The sequence below is a fragment of the Macadamia integrifolia genome, chromosome 9, assembly GCF_013358625.1.
Source record: "Macadamia integrifolia cultivar HAES 741 chromosome 9, SCU_Mint_v3, whole genome shotgun sequence".
In the NCBI taxonomy this organism is placed as follows: Eukaryota; Viridiplantae; Streptophyta; class Magnoliopsida; order Proteales; family Proteaceae; genus Macadamia; species Macadamia integrifolia.
The window spans coordinates 30,452,926-30,473,506 of record NC_056565.1 but is presented as its reverse complement, the minus strand read 5'-3'; the positions used below and the strand labels follow the sequence as shown (position 1 = coordinate 30,473,506).

General features: G+C 36.0%; 1 long non-coding RNA gene and 1 pseudogene across 2 annotated transcripts; one reads left to right on the top strand and one right to left on the bottom strand.

Moving 5' to 3' along the window:
* Positions 1–1,356: 1,356 nt before the first annotated feature.
* LOC122090040 lies at positions 1,357–16,571 on the bottom strand. Of its 2 annotated transcripts, none has more exons than XR_006143392.1 (3): positions 16,205–16,571; positions 9,138–9,842; positions 1,357–1,412 (listed from the first exon to the last, which is right to left on the bottom strand). It is a non-coding gene; the product is annotated as an uncharacterized LOC122090040 (long non-coding RNA). The 2 variants fall into 2 exon arrangements; XR_006143393.1 differs by having other exon boundaries at positions 9,138–9,368.
* Positions 16,572–16,573: 2 nt separating this feature from the next.
* The window catches only part of LOC122089697, a 7,252-nt pseudogene continuing 3,244 nt past the window's right edge, over positions 16,574–20,581 (top strand).

Genomic DNA, 20,581 nt, shown 5'->3' with positions numbered 1-20,581 from the left:
GTTCTTTCTTACCATTTATTTTATGGGAGATAGATCTTTGAGCAAACAGGGTACCATTTGTTTTTCGGTGAAAAGCAAGCTGGTACTTTGGACTCTTTCACATTGATTTGTTTTAATTAATTATTATTTCTCACTAGTGTAATACATACTTTAGGCTCTGAACAAGGAGGCGCTAGTATACACTAGTGTTGGACTCCTTTCCGATGCCCTCTCACATCATGATCATATGGGATCTACAGTGATACTGTTGCTCCTTAATTATGTGGATCGTTTTGTTGACGATACCATTCCCACACCATGATTCGTATGGAATAAGAGATTCCTCCCACACTAGCGACACATAGAACCCTCTCCCTTAAGTTAGTTTCATTTATAGCTAGAACAATCTTAACCAAGTTACTTAACCATATAGGGCAAGTCAACAAGTGCACTGAAATCAAAAGAGTACTATGGATAAAAAGGGCCCGTTTGGTATTGTTTCTGTTCCAGAAACTCCGTTTCATTTCAAAAATGGAAATTTCAGTTTTTTGTGTCAAAATGCCGTTTTTAAATGATATAAGATTGGTGAATTTGTTTCTGGAACAATTTCAGAATAGAAAACCGACAGTTCTGCCGTTTGGTAATGCTTGTTTCAGAAAAAAAAAAAATTTTCAAGTCAATAATTACAGAAATAACATTAAAATAGGTTTAGAAATTACTAATCATTTGGGACAATAAAGTATTACATACCAAATAAAAAAAAAAACGGATTCAAAAGGACAAATAAAGTACACAATTAACAATGCCTTGTTCAAGTTAATTATTACGTAATTCCCCAAATTTTCACTTTTTGTCCAAGTCTAAAGACTTGAATGCATGGAGGATGTCTTTCATCTAATTTGTTTGGTCCTCTAATCCTTTAAGTGTCCCTTTCAGATATCCTTTCATGTACTCGTTTGAAGTGGACGGTGGTGTGGATGATGTTGATGTTGAGCTTTCTGAACAAAATGTATGTTGTATGATAGAGATATGTGTTTCATCTTTCAACCATACAAACATACCACATCCATGGCTACTAGCCTATATCAAATAATCGATGTGATTAGGGTTGAAATTTGACATCGAATTAAAAAAAATCTAAAATTATCTATAGGTATAGATCAATCGTAGAAATAAATTACCCCAGTTGAATTTGGGAAACATAGAAAATAGTGTCCCTTCTTTGGACCTTTCGTCGCAGTTCATACTTTGCATTGACCTTTACCACATTTACATAGATGTAGTTGGTCCACCCACATGAAAAAATTAAATGAATCTTGACACTTGAAAAATTCTCTTCCAATATTTTTATCCAACTTGGTTGTATATTTAGCACAACTCTTCCCGCAAATTTCACAATTTGCTAGTATGAGTGGGGGCATAGAAGAAGTCATCTGTAACAATAATTTAAATATCAAAGAAGTTAATATAGCATCCAAATATATGACATTCATAATAATATATCAATTTGTACCACATACATAAATGTAACATGAAACAAGTACTACATCACTTGAAACATCAATTTAGGTTTTCAATTTTTTCAAGATAGTTAACTAGTTTAGGCATCCTTTGTTGTCTAGCAATTGCATTTGTAATTATTAGCCTAATGGCATTCATCTCTTTTGCCCTATTTTGTTGACTTGATTGTGTTGTAGAATGATCAACGAAATCTTCAAGTGGCGGATTCAAGTCATCTTCTCGAACTTTTAAATCATTATTCATCCCTACAAATTCAGCATTAATAATATGCTCTTCTCAAATATAGTTGTGCAGCCCACAACATACCAATATGATTGATGCCTGAACTTTCACTGGGAACTGGTGCATTAGCCTTAAAATTTGAAATTTGTTCTTCAATACTCCAAATGTACGTTCAATGATATTCCGAAGTGATGAATGCCTATAATTGAACAACTCTTTTATTGTTCTTGGGGATCTTTTACGCCCTTTGTAGTCCGGTAGATGGTATCTCTCACCCCTAAATGGTGTCAAAAATCCAGATTGGCTAGCATACCCAGAGTTGACAACATAAGGTTGTGTTTGGTTGTGTAATTCGTTGGAGAGTCTTTCCAGTGAAACACAGTTCTCTGTTTTTTAAACCATTTGGTTATTTTAGGAGGTGTTTCTATTTAAACATACTAATTCCTATGAAACACTTATTAAAGCTACATTGTTGTTCATATAAGAATTAGGGTAAATAGCAAAACTAACTTTTGACACACATATTTTTAACCCTCATATAAATAGTTGTTGTTAAATAGTCATTCAGGAGAATTACCTTTATCGGGACAAACTTTCTTCCTCACATCGACGCTGAAGACCGCCATGGCCATATCTCAACACCGACCATGACCAGGGCCAGACCTCCTTCCTTTCCCCTTGGCTTCACTATTATTTGGATTTGGAGCTCAAGTTTCGGCTTTCTGAGTATTGGACTTCCTCATCTTCTCAATCTCACCTGCAATTTTTGTAATCGATATTTTTGTTTTTAGGGTTTCTGTGTTTTTAGTCTCTAAGAGGCATTTTTGGTGGACACAGGAATAGAGGCTTCATTTTGGAAGGGAAAGGAAGATACGAAGTTAGGATTTCTCGTTTTTGGAGTAGCAAAACCCATTGTTCGCTTCATTCGCTCCAACGGTTCTGGATTACCAATACCCATTGTGTTTCTGGATTACCCTCCAACGGTTCTCGTATCAGCCCCATTGTTCGCAATTCCATCAGTAAGTACCTCCTCCCCCCTTTTCTTTATCTTTTCCTTCAATATTTATGCTTCTTTGGCTCTACTTCTAATTGGAACTTGAAAATCTATTATTTAAGAGAGAGAGAGAGAGAGAGAGAGAGAGAGAGAGAGAGAAAGGAAGTTTACCTCCTGGTTGGTTTTTTTGGACTGTTTATTTGGTTTTTCTGGACTGACCATTCAAGCGAGATGTGTTGCACTGTTGTAATGTGTTGGAAATGAGGTTTTCTGTTCTGAATTTTTAATAAATTTTCAAAAGAATCTTTGATCTTATATGAATGTTAGTTTTTCTATTCAATTCAGAGTAAATTTATTGTTTCACTTCAGGTTTGAGAAATTCCTCTAAAGAATCAATTTATGGGTCTCTAATCTGTACTAATGCTTCTACCGATGTGTCCCTTAGTTTTCCTCTTGATCTCTCAATCGCTTCACATCCCTCAAGCTTCCAAAAAAGGAATTGGCCTTTGCAGGGGTAACTGGAAATTCTATAATGCACCTTCCTTTGTTCCATAATATATTACTTGGAGCTATTTTTGTTGAAGTTTGAAGCTTGGAGATGTTTATGGTATCAAAATGAGCCAAGCTCTTGTTGCATCAGGTTTTGGTCCTTTTGAGAAGTCAGGATTGACCTTGTGTGGATGCCAAACACACATTCCTGTGCAAAACTGTTCATTATTCCTGGATGATCCAAAAATACCTCCCTCTAAAATGGATTAATGGACACGGCCTAAATCCTCTTATATGTGATTTGATTCTATTACTTAGCTGTTAATTAAGTGTAATACTAGTGAAGAAGTTAATGTGTTCTTCTGATGCCTTTCCAGAAACCAAAATTCCTGAATTAGGCATATGGAAATTCATTGAGGTTTCTGTTTTCAAAGATTAAACATCCTCTGTCTTAGCAACCATAGGCTAACAATTCCAGATTCTTCCAGATTGTTATTTATTAGTTGAGGCAATAAAACATGTTTTACTCATTCTCTGCATTCCTTATTGTGGTCTGCTTAGACTGTTGTTTTGAATGGAAGAAAATAACTGCCTTACTAAATGGGGTGGGTAAGGTAATATGAGTGTCTGAGGAGACAAGGAAGTTCATTTTGAATATAAAAAATAAAAATTCTCATGCTCCCAAAAATGGGAACCAATGAACTTAGGATTTTCCAATTTTTTATATCTTATAATGATTTTCCCTGGATCCCCTTTGGGTTCAAGCTGAGTTACAGCATATACCCTTGTGTTTAAACCATTACAGATTTAGATCCAATATTAAGGGTACCACTGGGTGGGTGGATGAAATGTCTGCTAGTCCATATTCTTACTCATGTTTTACTAATATTTTTTTGAAATTTATATATATAATCTTTTGTAATGTGTTTTTTTTTTTCCTTTTGTTGTAATGTTGTGAATCTCTAGATCAACGTACTAATGGATCCGTTGAGAGAATATGATGAGATGTATTATGAGAAGCGCAAGAAAATCATTATCTTAACGGGAATTGCTGTGGTTGTAGCAGTGGAACAATGCAAAAAATTATTTCTTCGTAAACAACCATATCGTGGTGAGAGTCTTAGAGGATTCATCGAGACAGAGAATTATTGGTGTGTCTGACCGCACATGTCGGAGCATCATAAGAATGAGCAAAAAAGCATTCTTCTCTCTATATCAATTGATGCAAGAGTCAGACCTTCTTAGAGATAGCCCAATAGTACGAGTCGAGGAACAGTTGGTAATGTTCTTACAAACCATTGGCCATAATTTGAAGAACCGAAAAGTAGTAAATGATTTTGGCCATTCTGGTGAAACTATAAACCGATACTTTAATTTAGTGTTGGGTGGGTGCTGTAATAAAATTGTACCCAATACTACTCAAGCCACAACGTACCACAACACATGAGCGAATCTCTGGTAATCGTAGAAGCTTCTACCCATACCTCAAAGACTGTATTGGAGCTATTGATGGTTCACATGTTCCAACTTGGGTACCACTTGACCAACATCATCGTTTTCGCGATAGGCATGGAGAAATATCTCAGAATATCTTAGCTGCATGTGACTTCGATATGAAATTCACATACATACTTTTTGGCTGGGAAGGATCTACTTCAGCTTCAAGAATTTTGAAAAATGCTCTACACAGAGATGGTGAGGGATAGATTTTGGTACCTCAAGGAAAATTTTATTTTGTTGATGCAGGTTTTTCTAACCAAAAGGGGTTTCTGAGGCCATATTGTAATGTGTGTTACCATTTGAAAGAGTGGCGTAACTCAAACCAGTCTCCAACCGATAAGAAGGAATTGTTTAACTTGCGGCATTCCAAGTTAAGGAATGTAATTGAACGTGCATTCCGTCTTTTGAAGTCTAAATTTAATATTCTAAAAAATTCAAACAGAGTACCCATATAAGACACAAACAAGGATCGTGCTTGCATGTGTTCTTATACACAATCATATTCTGACTCAAAATAGTGCTCAAGAAGAAAAAGATTTCATTGCAGATGAGGAAGCAAAGGCAACAACTAATGGACAGACAACTCAGGAGGAAACAAATATGGTGGTTGATAGTGATGCCAGTGACAGTGATAGGGATGGGGAAGATTTTCGGAATGAGAACTAAGAACAATTCTGGGATGAATTGGTTGACGTAATGTGGGATGATTGGATGGAAGGAGATGTAGAGTCTAAGCATGATAGTGATGAAACAATTGGTGGTTCTGAATGATCTTTTTAATTTCCTTTGAATTGTGGTACAATTATGTTTTTTCTTTTTTTTTTTCTCTTTGAATCACAAACAATGAATTTGGTACAATTATGATTATTCTCAAGAATTCAATCCTTTTCCTTATCCTTTTTTTTATTATTATTATTATGGTTAATGTAATAATTTTTGGACTTGTGTTTTTTAGTCTTTGCATTAATTTTTATGCCCCTTTAGTATTGATGATCTACATTGTTTCTCATGTAAGCAGTTGTAGTATGTTGTCTAATGCTGAAATTAAATATTTCTTTTGTCATATTGCATTTAAAAGAATGGATATAGACGAAGGAACACAGTCCAAAGGACGTGACATAGCAATCTGGCCAAGTGAAGTTTCACATTTTATGCTAGATTGCCTATGTAAAGTCAAGAGGGATGGGAAAATTGGAGACAATGGTCTCAAGAAACCAGTATGGCAGGCTGTTACACTTTCTATCAATGATAGATTCTAGCTGAAATTTGAATGGGAGCAAGTAAGGAACCATTACAGAATTTGGAAAGCAAGACTGAGGGCCTTATATGATCTCCAAAAAACTTCTGCGATGGGTTGGAACGAAGTAGAATTGAGATTCGATGATTCCCAACATTTTTTGAATGAATTGAAGGTATTGCCATCTCCCAAGTAATAACATGAAATTAGATGTTACTTTAGACTTCTATGTTAAAATTATTCTTTGTTACCAATAATGACATAGAATTGTATTTTATTTTTCAGAGAAATGAACAAAGGTACTGGAAAGAGCACAGAGTCCTTTCGGTTCATTTGGCAATAGCTACATGGTTAGGAAACGAAGTCGTTAATGGGAATGATTCAAGTCACCCATCTACTGCTATCCATGATGATGCCTTTGCCAATCCAATCCCTCTTGAGGAATTACATGACTTGGAGGTTGAGCAGGAAGAAACAGTTTTTTGATCAGACAAGTGTCTCATCAACTCCAGTTGAGAGTATGTCCCAAGCTTGTGGTAGGCCTCGTTCCAATGCCTCAACTTCTAGGGAGAAGAAAAAGAAGACCGGAGCTGAAAAAATAGGGAGTCCTCTCAAGTTGATTACATCTGCTATAAGTGGATTGATCCAGTCTGACCCACTTCCTGATTTAGGTAAAAAACTGAATTCTGCAATAGATGCAATTCCTGGATTGGTTTTCCAAAAGTGATTTAGGGCAAAACAATTCCTCCTACGAAATAGGGATTCAACAATCCTTTTCCTAGAAGCAAAAGAGGAAGACAAGATGAAAGTCTTGGAGATGGTGTTGCCAGATGGCGTTGCAAACCAATGATTTAAACTGATGATGGTTAATGTTTCTTTTTATTTTGATGATGTTATTTTGAAATTGCGGATTTAAGATTGTGGATTTTTTTTCAACATATCCTGAATTTGTTAGGACATGGTTTCTTTTTTAATATATGATTGTAATGTGGATGGTAGCTATGAGAAACTTAGCTATGAGAAACTGGTGTTTAGGTCCTTGGCAAGACCTACCCGTTGTTGGTAGGAAAGGTTTTTTATTTTCATTGTGGATGTGGAATGAATATGATGGAAAGGTTTTTGATTTTCATTTATATGTGGAATGGACTAGGCTGGACAAGTTTTTTGATTTTGTTCTTGATGTGGAATGGACATGTGTATAGATTTTTTTTTCTTGATTTGGAAGTGGAAGGATTATGAATTGATAGCATAACATATCTTGCAGCCATTCTGATATTCTTACAACTAGTGTTCCTTGTTAACCTTTTGATTTGTACATTCTGATGCTTTGGATGCTCTGCCTCACAATAATGTTAATTCTCTATTCTTCTTACAATGCTATTCTGAAGATTGTGGAAGGTTGTTATGAACATGGTTTGGTTTTGGGTCCAGCAATTTGTATTGCTATCAGCTTGTATTTGCATATTACCAATTACTATGGTTCATTACCCCTGCCATTGTCATTCTGTAGATTTATGGGTTGATTTGCAAATATAAGATTGGCTTTAAAATTGTTTTGAGGTTGTAATTGACAGGTTTAGATTTCTGATTTAGAAGTGAAGATGTGTAATGAAATTTAGACTGACTAGGCATAGTGTAATACTCTGTAAAGTCATAGAACTGAATCAGAAACTGTGTTTACAAAGTCACTTGTGGCGGTACTCAGAAACTATGTTTTGTTCTTTGCTCCTTGGAAGCTTTCTTTCACCCATAGAAAAAAAAAGGAAGATTGGGTGGATGCAAGTAAGCGTGTATGTTTTGTCAAATACAAGGTTTCCATTTTTCATTTTCTGATGATGGATCTTGTGGTGCTAGTGCTACTGTTTGGGTCAATGATATGACATTTTCTTCCTCTCTCTCTCTCTCTCTCTCTCTCTCTCTCTCTCTCTCTCTCTCTCTCTCTCTCTCTCTCTCTCTCTCTCTCTCTCAATGTTTCTGATTAAATGTATAGTTTTGTTGCCATTCCTGCTGATGTACATTTGAAAAAGACAGCAGAACCATCTAATATGGCATTCTCTAGACCTTACAAAATCAACAATTATTTCAAATTTGTTAATGAAAAATTCTTAAATTTTTTGAAGTCCATAGCTCAATGCTTGAGAAACTTTGCTAGCACAGACCTTAAAGATGAAGCTCTCTTTCTTGTGTGACTACTTAAAAAAACTTTGGAGTAATACAAAAGTCCATCTATCTTCTCCCACTAAATTATTAGAAACATAATGGTGATCTACCACAATGAAGGCAAAAGAGTTGTAAAACTCTATGAAAATGACTAATTCAGCAACTTGTCATTTCCAAGTCAAGATCTTCCTATCCTCAAATGGAGAGGCATTCAAATAAGTCACCTGACCCGTGCATCAAGATTTTCTAGTCTTAGTATGGCGGGCATAAATGTGAAACAACAAAGTTCTCACTGCTTTCTACATACTCAGTGAACTTCCTTATTTTTCAGAAACCTGCTAGTAAATATCTGGAAGTTGACTTTAGAGGACCTTTGTCCCTCCAATAATCCTCTCAAGTAAGGCTTTCGGCTATTATACCTCTTACAAATGTTTTCCCATAGATGGTACTTATTTCTGTCCCAACAATTGCAAATTCATGTTATGGCTCCAATAACTCCTCCAATAAAATTTCTCAAATAGGTAGAATAGGGGAGAGGGAGAGTATGTGTTAATGTGGGCTCCATTATTTATTATGAGAGAGAGGTATAAGGTAGAAGGATGAGAGATAAATCTCTAGGTACAAATGTATTATTTTTTTTTTTAATAACTTATTTTTAAATACTACCAACTGATGGAGTTAGAATAACCAAACAGTTTTTTTAGATTAAAGAATCAAACTAACATATTAAGTAACCATACAGTTTTTAATGACTGATTCTATAGAATCATTCTCACAGATTTAGTTGAACCAAACAGTTTTCAAGTACAAATACGTAACAGAATTATGGGTAACCAAACAGTTCCTATGAATCACTCAAAAATAAATGTCATTCATCAAAACCACTCTCTACTGAATCTATGCCAAAACAGAAAAATAACTCCAACGAATTATGTAACCAAACACAACCTAATTCTTTCCTACAAATGAAAAATAATATATGTTATTACGTATGCACTCAAATGAAAATCTAATATACTAGAATAAAGTTAATACCTGGAGGTGGATGTGGAAAACTCAATCGAGGATCACTCCTTGCCTGTTCAAGTACTTGACAATCATTTGCATTACCTTCCCATCTCTCATACACATATATGAATCGCATGTCAAATGAACATACACACATCACATTTTGAGTTGTGATCTCCTTTCGATTCCTATATTGAGTTTGATCCTCTCTTGGAACTCCCGCATTGATGTAAGTACCATCATGACGCTAATAAAGTGCTATGACATATATTGACAATTAAATGGTCACTACATTTAAGAATATAAATATTCATATATTTAATTACAAACATGTATCATATTAACATATTTACCTTGAAAAAAGGGTAGTATTTCAGGTTCTGTGCAATCTCTATCGGTATCATACTGACGTCTAGTGGTCTGATTTTCTCCTTAGCCAAGCGTTGCATTGCAATCAAGACAATATTGAATGTTCGACTAACTCTTTCTCATGAGTGGTTGGAATGATTTTGGGTGTCCCTATTACTTGAACCCTTCCCAACAATCCATAGGAACATTTCAAGTTGTTCATCCACTCGGATGTTGGTCATGTCTTTCAATCACCCCCTATGTCTAATATAATCACATAGGTTGAGGAAGACATGACGTTCCATCCTAAACTCTTCATAGCATCTATTGGCATGCCCATTCAATACCTCATGCATAATGATAGCACTTGAAAATACACTATCCCTACATGGTTCCCGAATATATACAGCCTCACTCAGTAATTTCAATCCCATATAAATGATCATATATTCTTCATCACTAGAAGTTTCACATGATACATTTGACATAACTACAATAAATGTGAAATAAATAAATGTAAAACATAACAATTTCAAATAAATAAATGTAAAACATAACAATCTGACACATCGTCTCAATCCAAAACACATGTTCAACATTACACACATCAATAAAAAAAAACAAAAGAAATAAAACACAAGTAGCCATCATCGAAAGTATTATCTTGAATCCAAAATCAACAAAAGTAGCATGCAAAGACAACCATCATAATTAGTCTCAACAGTAGAATCAGACAAATGGCCCATTGCCCCTAAACTACTCCAAGGCATCTAAAAGCCAAGTCCTCTTAACAGGCTCTGCACAGACAAACAACTCCCTCCAACTAGGATCAGCACACATACGACTGGTGGCCTTTAAGTATGTCTCCTTTGACATATCCGGTATGGAGGATAATACCACCTCACATGCACTCACACTGAAGTCTCGTGGACGAGATACATTTTCCCCACTATGAACAGGAGATGTAACGGAAGTGCTGGATACTTTCTCAATTTTGATGGATAAATATTTTTCATACAAGTCCTTGACATGGCTATCTCCCTTATTGGCACTCTTTTTTTTTCGTCCCGTGGGTGTCCTATCAAGATTTTTCTTTGTGGTGGTCTAAGTTGGAGTTGGAGTATCCTCATAGAAGGGGTTATTCATGCCTAAATGCACCGAGGTACTGGGAGATTCAAAGACTTGCTCAATATCAACAGTATTATCAGCTTCGATGTCATCCAAATCTTGAGCGTTGTCAACCCGTAAGCTTCCTTTAGCATAGGCATCCCCAAATGTCATGCTCAAATTTGGCCAGTTGTTTAGTCTATACTTCTTGTATTTCAATCAACCTGAATTTGTAATGTAGAACTAGGATTGACAAGTCAACCTAGTTCCAATGTTGCAGGATACTCTTGGAGAACATTAGATCAAATATCAGAATAGTTCAAAACAGATTAATAACAAGGATGAGATCAGATCTGAGATTAAGAATATCAATCTCAGATTATAGGGTGTCAGAAATCAGAATAGAAGCAGATAATAAGGGGACTAATGGAATGATGAATTAGGTCTACGCAGGTTCTGAAAATTGCTAACAAAGAACTTGAGCAAATCAATAACACTTTGTGTAGTTGAGGGAAGAAGAAGATGAGTTAAGGAAGAGGACCTCTTGTGCTTCACACCGCAGAGAGTTAATTGGATCAAACACCAATTCCATCAGCCTTGATCAAACACAAGACAAATCTCCATGTAGAAGACAATAGCAACAACCATTAATTTGTTTATTAAATCATCTAGGCCTTTAGGAGCCTCCTCTTCTTTATTTATAATGTTAATGGGGGAGGGAATTACAAAATAGAAGGTTCCTCAAAAAGGAAACCAGATATTCTCCTAATACAATAGCTACTAAAAACTGAAATTAGAAACTAACTGAAATTAGAAACTAGTTGAAAAAGGAAATTAACTACTAAGGACTTGACTCAATTAATAACTTGACTCATAAGGAAACAAATATAACTCAAATCAAGCCCAACTAGAAAGGAAACTAATGAAAATGGAAACTAACTAGTAATCCCGTACTCAATCTTAGAGCCCCCTTTTTAGACCCATAAAAGTGGTCTATTACACTCAAAACACATGGGATCAAAAGCCTAACATGTATGGAACCCAACCCTAGGCTTATTCCTAATAAAACAAGCTTATTTTGGTAATTAATCTGCATCAACTCTCCCGGTCTTAAAAGAACTCGACTCCGTCGAGTTAGGTCGTGCTCCTAAGATTCCCTTGTAAATCGCTCGCCGATAAGGTGGCACATATCTCGAAACAGAAGGGAGCATAAATCCAAGAGGAGGGAGAGTAGGTTGATGTGTCACCGAAGCAGGAGTCAGTCGACGTCGTGGCATGTCTGATAATGCATGTGGCCTCATTAAGTACATACGACCTCCTTGCTTCACCTTTATAGTGTTCCGTGCGCCATCATAGAGAATGCCTGCATGTCGCTGCCAAGGTCGCCCTAGAAGAATGTCGCAGTGCGCCAATGAGGTGACCAAGCAGGTGACATGGTACTGTAGTGGCCCAAACTGTAGATGTACTCGAACAACTGCAGTGGCCTCTTCTCGAGCTGTGGGTCCAAAACCTCGCACGTGAATCTTCTTGAAAAGCTGCTTCTGTGGAAGGTTGTGTGCTCGAACAAATTCAGTAGATATAAAATTTGCTTCTGCCCCAGTATCAACAATTGCATGAACATCAGTAGGGTCGGAGCCGTGCAGAAGAGTACCCTTCTGTCTGAAGAGAGGAGCCTTATCAACTAGTCTATTCGAAAAAGATGAAAGGCTAGCTGAATGAGCTTCTACATCCTCATCTTCATCATCGATAATATCATTGTCCTCGAGGGGATAAGGATATAAATGAGATTCATCTTCACTCTTCTCTGTTGGCTGCTTCTCTGCTACGTTCACAGAACGAGTCCTGTTGGGACACTTGTTGGAATAGTGACCCTTCTCGCCACAACTATGGCATATAATATTCTTCACCCCAACACTATCCTTGTTGAACTCTGACCTTTTTTCTTCAACTCTGCGAGCTTCAGGCTTCTTTTCCTCCATACGCGGTGGAGGTCTATAAACTGAAGAAGTCTTGAGCATACCCTTCCAATAAATGGACTTTTCTTCAGCTGTCTTGGCATGAGCCGCTGCCACATCAACAGACCTGAAATCAGTGTTAGCCAACTCAAGTCGAATCTCAGTACTTAACCCACTGATATATCGCATCATCCGTTGCTGGTCTGTTTCCTGAAGCCGACACCTTGAAGACAGTTTGTGGAATTCGAGGGTGTAAGAATCCACATCTTTGTTCCCTTGTTGCAAGTTAAGTAATTTATGAAACATTACCTTTTCATAATTAAGGGGAATAAATTTTTCAGTCAGGATCTGCTTCATGACCTCCCAATTGATAACGGGTCCAAGTCTTCTGACAAACCTTGCATGTAGTACATCATCCCACCATGAACATGCATACCCAATAAACTTGGTGATGATGAGTTCACACTTCTTCACGTCTGGAAGAGACTTATACGCAAAAATTCTCTCCACTTTGGTAAGCCAGTCAAGAAATTCCTCAGGTCCCTTTTCACCACTGAACTCGGGAACCTCAACTTTGATGCCATAATTTCTGTCAAAAAATTGCCGAGTAACATCTTGGGGAACAACTGGATCAAGTTGCTGCCTCTGAGGTGTATCTTCGATCCGTAAAGTGTTGAGCTGAGGAGGTAATGTAGAGGGTCCTTCTTCAGCTCGCTTGTCGGACCTCTTCATAAAGGCAATCATCTCTTCCATAAACTTATCAAACTTGGCTTCAGTCCTCTCAAGCCTAGCATCAGTATTCTGTTGGTTCTCGGCTAACTCACGATACAATTTGTGCAACTCAGCATTGGTGATGTGACTTGCCATGGTTAGAAAATTGCAGGAAAATTTGCTCTGATACCACTTAATGTAGAACTAGGATTGACAAGTCAACCTAGTCCCAATGTTGCAGGATACTCTTGGAGAACATTAGATCAAATATCAGAATAGTTCAAAACAGATTAATAACAAGGATGAGATCAGATCTGAGATTAAGAATATCAATCTCAGATTATAGGGTGTTAGAAATCAGAATAGAAGCAGATAATAAGGGGACTAATGGAATGATGAATTAGGTCTACGCAGGTTCTGAAAATTGCTAACAAAGAACTTGAGCAAATCAATAACACTTTGTGTAGTTGAGAGAAGAAGAAGATGAGTTAAGGAAGAGGACCTCTTGTGCTTCACACCGCAGAGAGTTAATTGGATCAAACACCAATTCCATCAGCCTTGATCAAACACAAGACAAATCTCCATGTAGAAGACAATATCAACAACCATTAATTTGTTTATTAAAATCATCTAGGCCTTTAGGAGCCTCCTCTTCTTTATTTATAATGTTAATGGGGGAGGGAATTACAAAATAGAAGGTTCCTCAAAAAGGAAACCAGATATTCTCCTAATACAATAGTTACTAAAAACTGAAATTAGAAACTAACTGAAATTAGAAACTAGTTGAAAAAGGAAATTAACTACTAAGGACTTGACTCAATTAATAACTTGACTCATAAGGAAACAAATATAACTCAAATCAAGCCCAACTAGAAAGGAAACTAATGAAAATGGAAACTAACTAGTAATCCCGTACTCAATCTTAGAGCCCCCTTTTTAGACCCATAAAAGTGGTCTATTACACTCAAAACACATGGGATCAAAAGCCTAACATGTATGGAACCCAACCCTAGGCTTATTCCTAATAAAACAAGCTTATTTTGGTAATTAATCTGCATCAACTTGCCTGTATGAGAACTCATTGTATATGTCCGATGTACTGTTCATTGCAATCTAATTTTGAAAATTCAACTGGCTAGTGAGATCTATTGTACCTATATTGCCCTATCCCATGCGGACTCATCATCAACTGTGACTGATTTTGTCATTGAGTTCCACCCAAATCCAATTGTGTCAAGTAGTCTCTTGAATTATTGGTACTCATGTTTCAATTTATTCATCTTGTTGCGTAATAGTTCTCTCCCAACTGTATGATTTAAAACCTTCTGAAATTTCTTTGTAATGTCCTCTCAATCCAGTTTCGTTATATGAATTACCGGATTCGTGACCATTTTTTACAGCTTTTTTCATTGCCTCAATGAAAACAATGGTCTCAAGTTCTGACCACTTAACGGTAGGGATACTACTTCCAAACATAATAACTAGACATTATAAGTTAGCGTAAAAAATTAGCATACTGGGTTATTATACATTCTTCAATAATACAAGATTATAAAATCAATGCAATTTTGAGATAGAAAGCCCAATATGTATCTCAAACTTCAATTCAGTTGTCATCAATTTTGTGCTTAATTTGGATAAAATAGATGAATTTCCAATCAAAGTAATGACTAAGAAATTTTGTAAGTCCAAAGTCAAAGGTCCAATTAACAACCAAACTCAAACAACAAAACATGAATTGAACATCTCATTGAGGCTAAAATATGATGCGCAAGACCTGTCCAAGTTTGACAACTCCAGAATACTCCAAAGAAATGATTAGGAATTGCATGTTTTGTTTGGATCATCACCAACTACATCTAAGGACATAAATATAAAAATTGATCAAAAATAGAGCAGAAATAATTGTAATTGATCAATGGTTGTGATCATGCATTAATCAAGTACAAGATGATATAAATGCCCAAGAAAGAGGACCCCTCCAAATATCAAGTGATTGATCATTCCATGTGCATCATGTGTCATGTTATGTGAGGAAAGACATCAAACACTGTTTGACCCAGTTCTTATGAGATTGCAGTTATCACTATGTACCACCCTATATGTCCTAGTATCCCTAAAAATCCAATGGTCTGATATGATCTCTGATAACAAGATATGAATATTTTCCTTCAAATAAGTAGAAAATGAGCCAAGGTTGCATACAGTATCAATATTCAATAACTACATAGTCTCAACTTGAGAACCAATGAACTGAAGCTCTCTTATTACATTACAAACAACTCAAAATAGAAACTCCAAAAATATTATATTCCATTTAAACAAGATTTATTGTGAGAAATTCTTATCGATTTCCTTCTTCCCATGAATGAGAAACTAGAAACATTTAACAACATAAGCATTACAGAGGTTTGGCAACTAAATTTTATCAGCATTAAAAAATAAAGTTTGCTTTCCCCGAGTTTGATGGTAAACCTACAAAAATTTCATTTGTAGGTTTCATTGAAGTACATTATTGAGCAACAGAAATATCATGTGTTAAGCAAACCCATCCATCATTCTTCAACAAAAAAAATGACAAATTCTAATGGGAAGTATAATTTAAAACTCAACATTTTTCTCGTCACATTGGATCAAATGCAGGAAGAGAACCTATCTCAATGGAAGCTGCCTACCAAAATGAAGAAAGAGAAAAAAAAATAAGATCAAAAATTAAAAAGATTAATATAAATAAGAAATATCAAAACAACTTCATCAACAAACCGGCCAAAGTAAATAGTAAAAGCAAGGAACCCAAATGCACTCACTGAACAGAATCAAAGATGCAAAATTCGCCACTAAAAGGAATAGAAAAGTAACAAGGCACAACTGATAAACCCATCAAACAGAAGAGTTTAGAAGTTCAATAGGGACATATATATATATATATATATATGAAAGCAGGGGGAAGGGGAAAGTGATATAAGGATCTACCTGGGCACGTGGAGGACTACGAGAAGGATCAGCCAAATGGGTAGGAAACTCAAGTCCCTTACTTTTTTTGGTGGCGACGGTGGAACCACAGAGAAAGAGCTTGCAGCAGTGTGAACGGCGGAGCTTACAGCGGCGTGAACGGCAGAGCTTACAACGGCGTGAACGGCGGAGCTTGCAGCAACGTGAACTGTGGAGCTTGCAGCGGCGACGGTGGAACGACAAAGAAAGAAAGAGAGCTTGCTGCAACGTCAACAACAAAGAGCTTGCAGTGGCGTGAACGACGGAGAGAGAGATGAGAGCGCAGACGGTCGTTCGACAAAAATGGGGGAGACGGATGCGAGAGCCGATCGGCAACTAGCAAGCTGCAAAATGGGGGAGAAAGTGCTGCGAAGGTTGGGGCTTTGTGAAAGGCATAAAGGGTATGTTGGAAATCGTCGGAACGATTTTATTAAAATGCCCCATATTATTCCCTTTTTTTTTTCAATTTGGAACGAAACGACAAATTGTCGTTCCGTCATTTCCTATTTCTGCAGTTTTTTTTCACTTTTTGTTTCAAGAAAACTGAAACACATTAATAGGTTGCCAAACAGTTTTTTGCATTTTTTCATTCTATTGAAATGAAAAAACGGTAAAAACATTTTTTTGGAACAATGCCAAACGGCCTCTAAGATAAAGCACCAGTGAAAGTGTGAAACATTGAACCTATCATATTATTCTTTCTAATAGTCAACTAATTAGTTAAAAGTAAAAGAATTTGACCAATATTTCAGAAACTTCAGGAAAACAAAAGATCAAAGAGAAAAATGCAAACCTTCACTTGCAATCACGCTCAGCTGTGATGGAGCACTTCTTGATGGCGATTGATGGAGTAGTTCTCAGCTGCGATTGATGGAGCAGTTCCGTAAGGACGAAGAAGGGGAGAAGAGTAGAAGGGTTTTCCTCAAACCCATGGTGAAGGTGAGGATAATTATGGGTTGATGTAAAATGGGATAGAGATATTTATTTTACTCAAAAGGGTTAAATCGTCATTTCAAAGCCTCGCTTAACAGAGACTGTTGACAAGAGGTGTAAATGCAATTTGGTATTAAACAGGAGGTGTCTCTCTAATAGCGGCACTCTCTAGGGGTTGACCCTATTAATTACCCTTAAAATTTTGGAATTAAAATAATAACCCAAATCAAAGTTCAGTTAAACCAAAATGATACAATACGATAATTTATATTGGGAAACTGTGGGAGAATATAGTTCTTGCATGTATGTGTGAGGGTTAATGAAAACATATGAGAAAATATCCATTGAGATATCATTTACACTTCATGGACAAGACCGTTATTTTGCCCCCATGTTTCTAGGTGCACCCGCCAAGTCTTTTTTCCAACTTATATTTATCCCTTAATACAAAATGGTTTAGACCCGTCTAAAGAGAATCATGTCTCTTGGAAAGGGCCTAAGTCAACTCTTTTGAGAACAACTTTTTGTACCAAACCATGATCACTGACCCATTAAGTGAGACTAATGACTTAAAGCAAAAGGCGAAAAGTGTAGATCAGACCAACATTGATCATGTTGTACAAAGAACATACAATAAGCCATTGAGGAGTTTTTATGCTTCAGCCATGGATTCCGGTACACCGTTCTTGTCTCTATAGTAATTGTATTGTATGCTTATATGATCTCCATGCATGTGTTGCGCATATATTTTCTATCAACCTTGTCCCTTATAGACTCATAGATAGATAAATCATATAACATAAGTGTATGTACTAATATTTCGTAGCTAATCTTTTTGGACTATTTATACTTTTTCTTATTTAAATATCATCTTTCCCTTATTGTCTTTTTGTGTCATTCACTTTATTTTAATTTTTATTTATTATAGAGAGAGTTGAGGGCGTGAGATTTTAATAAAGAAAAAATTTTATTAATTTCTAAATAGAGAGAGGGATAGATCTCTCCCCCTTTTTGTGCATTCATTTTTGTGGGTTTTTTCTGGGCTCAACTGTGGAGGGGAATTTTTGTTATTTCTCAAAAGTAGTAAAGTTTGATTTGGGGATCATAATCTTATTCAAGCACACAATCTTGCTTGGATCCTTATTCTGAATTAGAATGGTATATTGGTAGGTTTGAAACATCCTTTATCTTTTCAGTTGCAATTATCTAGTTATTAATATTGATGTACTACTAGAACCTCAGACATAATGGTATAGGATAGCTAAAAATGTTATCTATATTGTTGGTAGAAACTTGGACATGATGGTCATATTGAATTATTCCTTGATCATACTATGATATCTATAATAACCCCTCAGACAATTGGAATGCGGTAGCCACTAACTTTGTATTTCTCAATTTTGGGGAATTATTTATTGCTTGTTTTAATTCTTAACGGTCTAGATAGATTTTGATGCCCCTAAGACTTCTCAAGATCCATTATCTCGACTACAACTCATGGAAATCTGCGGTGAAGATTGACATCTCTTAAAATAGTCAAAGTTTATTCTGGAATGGTTGCGTTGTTAACAATTACTTACTTGGAAAAGACTTGCAAGTAGAAGATGCTAGACTTTTCTGTTAACCCGTTTTGTTCCTTATTTTATCTGTCTATATCTATAATGGATTTTGCAGACAACAGACATAATGACATGGAAACCTTAAGCGCTTTGGGACTATCATTCTTTCATCCTCTCTCCTATCGATCTTCCATCCAAAATGGAATTTATCCCTAAGATTTCTTTGTTTCGCAACTACCTGCGAAGGTACCATCTTTTTTCTTGTCTAAGTTTAAATATCTGTACTAATATTCATTTATGGTAAAAAATTTATAAATGTATAGGGGTTCAATGTATTTTTTTCATTAATTTGATATAAGTCAACTTAGTCTTGTTCCTACATCTTATTCGATGTATTGGACTTATTTACTTAATTCATTCTTTATTATTTCATAGGAGGCTCACAATGTAGAGATACTCACATTGAACTTTGGCTTACCAAGCAAAGATAATGTTATTTCTGGACAAGAAGCTCCACAAAAGATTTATCTTCTTTCTTCAAAATGAAGAGACCTAATAATCGATCTTTATGATGAATAGGTCTGACTCTGTGACTATATCAATTTCTAATGATGCTCTCTAGAACAATCACTTCTACGAAACTAATGCGTGATGGCAAAGGAATTAGTAAGGGTTTTTGGTTTATATGCTTCGTAACTCTAGAAGAAGCCCACAAGGCTATGAAGGCTCTTCATGGCGTATTGTTTAAACGATGAAATGTTATTCTATGATAATTTCCTTGTGAGTCTCATATTTGGCTCTCTCTCTTTGATCATGGATTTTATTATTTAAATACGGATCTTTAACGTAATTGGTAGAGTAATTGTGGTGTGGAAAATGGTTCCATACCTCAAGAGGATGGTGATTCAAATTCACCAAATCCCTTATCTATATTTTCATTTTAACTTCAATCATAATGTCATGGGCTTCGTTTCTTAAACAGGAAAAATAATAAAATTTTAAATGGATTCTGTAGGAGGAAGTTGTTGATTTTTGATAATTTTCCCATCTGTGGGTTGCCCAGATGGTTAATGCGAATTGGGGATTGTGTGGATAAGGACACGATCCCAGGTTTGATTCCCCATCTATGCATCTGCGATTTAAGTGAAGACAGTGACGGTGGATTGTTGCACTAGTCTCCCCAAGAATTAGTCGAGATGCACGTAAGAAAAAAAAAAATGAGTTATACCAAGTCAAAATAATATTGAGTTTGGGTCGAGTCTCTCATGAATAGTAAATCACTTAGAAGGAAAACAAAAAAAAAGAGATATCCTTTCAAGATCTCTCTCTCTCTCTCTCTCTCTCTCTCTCTCTCTCACACACACACACACACACACGTGCATTTGCACGTGTATTTTTACTAGACTGATTGTCTCTAGTTGCTTATGTAAAGCATGAGGCAAATGTTGAAGCCCATAATCTTACCAGATGAGTTGCGTCTTCTATCAAAAGCTATCGTATTCTCTATTGCTGGTCATGGGCCTTTTGATAAATGATAAATAAACTCTTTATCTATTTGGGTACTCAAAGGAATAAAAGAAAAGAGCCTATACGGCCCCTTTTTTTAGCAGCATAAATATCCATCGTGTGTTAGTTCAGATGAGAGATGAGATAAATTTTATGGGTAAGTAGATCCCAAAGTCTCTTGCTCACATATCAAATTCCAACTAGATCGTATTTTCTCAAACCACTCATCATTTTTTTTTTTTCAAATTTGTATAAAAGATGCTTACCCAAAAAAGAAAAATAAAACCAATAAAGGTACTCCTTTTTTTTATCTTTTTCTTTTTTCTGCTTGGACTTTACTCACTCACACTAGAGGGGGGGG